Below are 6,902 nucleotides of genomic sequence, written 5' to 3'. Positions count from 1 at the left end.
GGTTTCCGCCCACAGTACAGAGACTGTGAAAGTCTCAAATGACATCCTCTCCATCTGTGACCAGAGCTCCCTCAGTCTCCTTGTCCTCCTGGACCTCTTCGCCGTTTTTGACACAGTCGAACACGCCATCTTCCTACACCGCCTTTCCTCCGTCACCCACCTCAGTGGGACCGCACTCGCCTGGTTCGAGTCCTATCTCACGAACCGCCAGCAGTACACCTGCACAAACAGCTTTTCCTCCCGCTCTCACCAGGTTACCTGCGGGTACCCCAAGGATCCATCCTTGGCCCCCTCCTCTTCCTAATCTATGGGGATGTCATGCACAGACAAAGGGTGCACTGCCACGTATATGCGGACGATATTTTTCCACCTCAGTTTACGACTCCCGGTCCCCTGATGTTTTGTCAGCCTGCCTGTCAAGACATCAGAGCTGGATGAGCGCAAATTTCCTTCAGCCAAATGTTGACAAGACGGAAGCCATAATCTTTGGCTCTCGTCAACGTCTAAAATCAAATGGTTCTCACCTCCTCCACCCACCCGACCTCCCCCTAAAACTCTCCAAACCCGTATGCAACCTAGGCGTCAGGTTCAACTCCCACATCCGGTCCCTCACCAGCACCGCTTTCTTCCACCTCCGACCCATCGCCCATCTCACCAATACCTCACTTCAAAAGCTGCTGAAACAACAACAACAAGAACAAGATTCCATTTATAAAGCGCCTTTCACGTCAGGAGGACGTCCCAAGGCGTTGCACAGTTGGGTCATGACCCGAGCAGGGGGGAAATGGTCAGGGTGAGGGGAGGGAAGGGAGGGAGCGAGGAGGGGGAAGAGAGTCGAGAGGGGAGCTGAAGGCACGGTCAAAGAGAAAGGTTTTGAGACCGGCCTTGAAGGAGGAAAGGGAGGAAGCGGCGAAGGCACTGGGGGATGGAGTTCCAGAGCCTGGGGGCTGAGAGGCTGAAGGCCCGACTACCGATGGTAGGGCCGTTGGAACGGGGGATGTGGAGCAGACCGGAGCCAGAGGAACGGAGGGTACGGGCAGGTGAGTAGGGGGATAGTAGGTTGGAGAGGTAGGAGGGAGCAAGGCTGTGAATGGCCTTGTAGGTGAGGATGAGGATCTTGAAATCAATCCTCTGGGGGATGAGGAGCCAGTGGAGGCGAGCGAGGGTGGGAGTGATGTGGTCCCGAAGCCTGGTGCGGGACAGTACACGAGCTGCAGAGTTCTGAATGACCTGCAGCTTGTGGAGGGAGGTGGCGGGAAGGCCGGCGAGGAAAGAGTTCCCATAGTCCAGCCTTGAGGTGACAAAGGCGTGAACCAGGGTTTCAGCAGCGTGAGGGGTGAGGTAGTGCCGTAGTCTGGCGATGTTCCGGAGGTGATGGAAGGCGGTGCCCGTTGTGGTGCGGATGTGAGGGAGAAAGGACAGCTCAGGGTCGAACAAAACGCCGAGGTTCCTGACCGTCTTTGAGAGGTGGAGAGTGCAGCCTTGGATGATGATGGTGTCAGCGCCTGAGGTGCGGAGGCGCTGACGTGAGCCAATCAGGAGGGCCTCGGTTTTTCGCACGTTGAGCTGAAGAAAGTTGTCTCTCGTCCAGGACTCGATTTCGGACAGACAGCTGTCAGGACATCGGTGGTCGTGGAGTTGAGAGTAGAGGAGGAAAGGTAGAGTTGGGTGTCATCCGCATACATGTGGAAGTTAACTCCATGTCTGCGGATGATGTCACCAAGGGGAGCATATAGAGGGTGAAGGGGAGGGGACCAAGGACAGAGCCCTGAGGGCACCACATGAGACCGTGCGGGGGGTGGAGGAGAAGCCATTCGTCGAGACAAAGTGAAGACGGTGAGAAAGGTACGACCTAAACCATTCAAGGACAGTGCCTTGAAGGTTGAGGTGGGAGGACAAGCGGTGGAGTAGGATAGCGTGGTCGACCGTATCGAATGCTGCTGATAGGTCGAGGAGGACGAGGAGACAGAGGGAGCCCTGGTCACAGATAGTCAGGATATCATTGGTGACCTTGACCAGGGCAGTTTCTGTGCTATGGGCAGCACGGAAACCTGACTGAAGGGGTTCGAAAAGAGAATGGGTGGAAAGGAAAGAGCGCAGTTGGGAGGCGACAACTCTTTCCAAGACCTTTGTGAGAAAGGGGAGGTTGGAGATGGGCCGGTAGCTTGATAGCTGCGACGCATCAAGGGAGGGTTTTTTCAGGGTGGGCGTGATGATGGCAGTTTTTAATGGAATGGGGACAGAGCCAGAGGAGAGGGACAGGTTGATGATGTCAGTGATATGTTGGGCAAGAAAGTGGAGCTGGGAGATGAGGAGTGGAGTGGGGATGGGGTCAAGGGAGCAGGTGGTTGGTTTTAGGGATAGGATGAGTTCAGTGACAGAGGGTGGGGAAACGGGTACGAAGGTGTGTAGGGGAGGATGGGTAGGAGTCGGAGTGTCGGAGGGAAGGGGTGGGTGGTGGGTGGAAGTTGGAGGGGAAGTGACCGCGGAGCTGGGTGGTGAGTGTGGTGGGGAATGGGGCAGTTGGTGTGGCTGCTGCTGGACAGCCAACGCCGAGTGCCGCGGTGAGCCCGGCGGAGGATTCCCAGGCTGGAGCAGAGGGAGGTTGTGGGAGGGTCAATTGGGGACAAAAGGCGAGAGGGACGGAGAGAGAGGAGGAGAGAGCGGGAGAGATGCAGAGGGGGGAGGGTTTGGGGGGAGTCAGGAGGGGGGTGGGAGGGAGGGGGTCAGGGGGCTCGGGTCAAAGCGGCAGCCATAGTGCGCACGCGGGGACCGGGAGCGAGCGGTCAGGTGGATGGCATTATCCCGTAGATTGGGGCAGCGAACCCAACAGGACCATAGTGGGCTCTGATGTGAGCCCTGGGGGGGGGGGCGCAGAGGGTTTTTTTTTTTTTTTTTGCGCGCGCACTCACCTGAAAACTAATCTATGACGTCGCAGTTCCCCCGCTCCGCCTCCAGACCACCCCCTCCCCTCCCCCCGACTGGCTGAACTCGCTCCGGCGTCGAGTTTAAGTAGGCCCAGGCTCCTCCCCGCGCTGTCCTGCCACCGCTCCCCGACTGAAACCCTGGTCCATGCCTTTGTCACCTCTCGGCTGGACTATTCACTTGTCACACCATCAAAGAAAAACAGTAAATTAGAGGGCAAGACTTCCTCTTCATGAACCCGTGTTGAGTATCATTTAGAACTTCGTTTCTATCCTGGTGCTCCATGATTTTATCCTCAACAAGTGTCTCCATAATTTTGCATTATGCATTCTTTGTATCCAAACATAACCATCTTTCCATTTCAGTTCCTTAGGAAGCAGGAGCCCAAGCTTCCAACAGGGTAAGCTCCCATTCTCCAAAGCAGTTATAAGGGGAATTATCGTGAATTAACCAATATTGGCTATCATTTATGATTTTATTTTTATCCAGAAGCTCCATGATTTTTTCCTTAGATTCTCCATAATGTTACCCACAATGGACATTAAAACTCACTGGTCTTTAGTTTCCTGGTTGTTATCTTTCTTAAAAATAGGAGTAACATCTGCCTTTCTCCAGTCCTCCAGCACCTTTCTTGTATTAAATAATTTTTGAAAGCTTTGTACCAGCGTTTCTGTGACTTCTTCTCCTGGTTCCTTTAAGATATTCAGATGCAATTTATCCGGCCCCTGAGATTTATTTACCCTGGTTTTACACAGCTGTTTGGCAACCAAGTTGGTAGTGATATTAGTATTGCAATTTTTCCTTGCGACATCCTTGAGTTTTATTTCCAGATCTGATAGGTTACCCGTCTCCTCTTTGATAAAGACTGATGAAAAAAAAAACACGTCATTATCACTATTGCAGCCGGTGCAGCATTATTTGTCATGTTCTCTCCTGAACCTATAGTCAGTGGCCCCATTGCATTATTGGTTTTCTTTTATTCTTAATGTACCTAAAAAAATGTTTTGTTATTATCCGTCACATCTCCAGGGGGAGATGGCGGTGGGAGGTGACCACACGCACGTCCAAAGGGGAAGGTCTTTAGGGAGGGGTTTGAGAGTGGGGAGGGAGGGGGCAATGTGGAGGGATTGAGGGAGAGTCACAGTTTCAGGGGGAGCGGCTTTTCTCCCCGGTTTTGTTTGAACCCACCGCCCCCATTTTTACGCCACTATCACCTCTTTAACCGTCAACTAACACATCCTCTCCTTTGCCTTCTTTCTTGTCTTCTCTGTGTTCCTTGTCCTGCCGCCCCCTCTCAACTTGTCCTTCAGAGCCTCTCCCTCCCAACATGGCCCAGTTCTGACGAAGGGTCGTGGACCCCAAACGCGGACTCCCTTTCCTTTCTCCATAGCCGCTGCCTGACCTGCTGAGCTTTCCCGCTCTCTCTCTCTCTCTGTTGTTGTGCCCCTCACTATTACTGTGTGTGAGTGTGTAAATGATAGCCTCACTATTGCTATTCAGTGTGTGTGGCGGTACAGTGTCACTGACCATCACTGACCGCTCCTCTCGCGCTGACCATCACTGACTATGGCTCCGCGGCTCCCGCTTTTATAGCCTCTGGGGTTCCGGTTGCCGTCACGCATGCGCACTGGCTCCTCACCCCTGGTCCCGCTCGAGCGCGCGCCTGCGCACTTCCCCCTTTCTCCAACCGTCACTCCCCGCGCGCCTCCCGCCCCGCCCCCGCCTCGCCATTGGTTGGTTTGTCCCGCCCTTCGCGCACGCGCACCTCTCGCCGCCCCTCGCGCTGCTCCTGTCTCGGGAGGTGACCGTTGGTCTCCGCTCCGCGCGCGCAGCACTTTCCCGCCCATTGTGTCGACGGGACGACGTCCGCCTTCACTCCGACCCCATAACTGGTGATGAGTTACTGTGATCTGCGCTGTTCTACACACTGTGTGTTATTATATATTATTATGGCATTGACCGTCACTGAGCCGCACCGCCCCCTCTCTCTCTCTCCTCTCAATCTCCCCCCTTCCCCTCAGCCTCTCCCACACTCACTCTCTCCTCCCTCCCCCCTTCCTCTCAACTTCTCTCCCACTCTCTCTCTCTATATATATATGCGTTCCCTTTCTCTCTCTCTCCCTCCTCCCCCTCACTTTCCTCCACCCCTTTCCCCTCCCTCTTTCTCCCTCTATCCCCCTCCGGCTATCTCCCTCTCTCTGTCTTCCTCCCTCCCTCTTTCTCCCCATCCCTGTCTCTCCCCCCCCTCCCCTCTCCCTTCCCCTCCCTCGCTCAACCCTTCCCTTCCAGCACTCCCTCCCTCCCTCCCCAGGGAACTGCCCTCTCGGGGCAGCGACAGGAGGGACAGAGCGAAATATTGGGCAACATTCCTGACAACAGCAACAACACCAACAACAAAATGACATGGAGAGAGCGCCTTTCACGTCGGGAGGACGTCCCAAAGCGCTGAACTGTCAGGTGTCGGGGCGGGAGGGTGGACGGGTGGGGGGAGGCAGAGAGGTGGGAGGGAGACCGAAGGAACAATCGAAGAGAAAGGCCTTGAGATGGCCTTGATTGAGTTGAGGGAGGAAGTGAGGAGAAGGGACCGTGGGATGGAGTTCCAGAGTGTGGGGGCAGAGAGGCTGAAAGCTCGGACTCCGATGGTAGAGAGGGTCGGGCGGGAGACGTGGAGCAGCCGGAGCCCGATGAACGGAGGGAGTGGGCAGGTTGGTAGGGAGTCAGCAGGTCAGAGAGGAAGGAGGGGACGAGGCCATGGATGGCCTTAATGGTGAGAACGAGGACCTTGAACTCGATCCTCTGGGGGATGGGGGGCCGGTGGAGTCGTGTGAGGGTGGGAGTGATGGGGTCGTGGAGCTCCACATACTTACTCCACACACACGGCTCTGTTTAACAGCAGTGAGCAGGAACCAGGTTGTTAGTCGATTGGTGGATGGCTTTTCCGGGGGTAATAATCCCTTCAAAATTTTTCGAAAAATTAGAAACTCAATGCACGACAGTTTGCGGTCACTGCTGTACACAATTGGCTGCCGTATTGCGCCAGGAAATAGAGTCAGTTTAGAGTTTATGTTGTATTCTGTGAAGCGTTTTCAGTGTCTCAATGATGTGATCAGGAACTTTTATCAAATGCAGGAAATATTATTGTTAATAATAATAGTAGACGGACAAAGAAACAGATTCAAGGAGCTACTGTCGCTTCTAGCAACAACAGCAGATTGTATTTCAAGTCGGGAGGCCATCCCAAGGCTCTGGACCGTCGAGTTCTGTCCTTTGGGAGCAATGGTTATTTCCAATCAGCTTCTGTTAATCATGGAAACCGAAGCCCATATGTGCTCAGGATGGTCTAAGCAGTACATGAAGCGAGAAGTTGGCCAAGCATTGGGAGACTTGACCAACAGTGTTTCAATGGCAGCTGGACAATTTCCCTGTTGATCCCAACAGTAAACCCAATTCATATTCTGGAGTTCCTTTGCCCTGTGTGTTCCCAGTGTGCACCAAATGTGGGCGACACAGTGAAGGGGATCTTGATATGGCTCCTCTTTGCGCTTCAGGGAAGAGAGCCACCAATGTCAATTAATATCAGTGGTTCACATACACAGTTGTTTGAAGGTGGCAGGACAGGTTGCTATAGCTGCTAAATAAAAAGCATACGGGATACTTGGCTTGATCAATAGAGGCATTGAGGTCAAAGGCAAGGAAGTTCTGGTAAAGCTTTATGTCACTGTTTAGGCCTCAGCTGCAGTATTGTGTCCAATTCTGGGCCACACACTTTAGGAAGGATGTCAAGGTCTTGGAAAGGGAGCAGAGGAGATTTACTGGAATGGTACCATGGATGAGGGACTTATGTGGTGAGACGAGATCAACTGGGATTGTTCTCACTGGAGCAGAGAAGGTTAAGGGGCCATTTAATAGAGGTGTTCAAAATTCTGAGAGGTTTTGCTAAATGACAGAGGGAGAAACTATTTCCTGTGGCAGGTGGA

Source organism: Callorhinchus milii, unplaced genomic scaffold (genome assembly GCF_018977255.1).
Source record: "Callorhinchus milii isolate IMCB2004 unplaced genomic scaffold, IMCB_Cmil_1.0 Scaffold83, whole genome shotgun sequence".
NCBI lineage: Eukaryota > Metazoa > Chordata > Chondrichthyes > Chimaeriformes > Callorhinchidae > Callorhinchus > Callorhinchus milii.
This window is presented reverse-complemented; position numbering follows the sequence as displayed.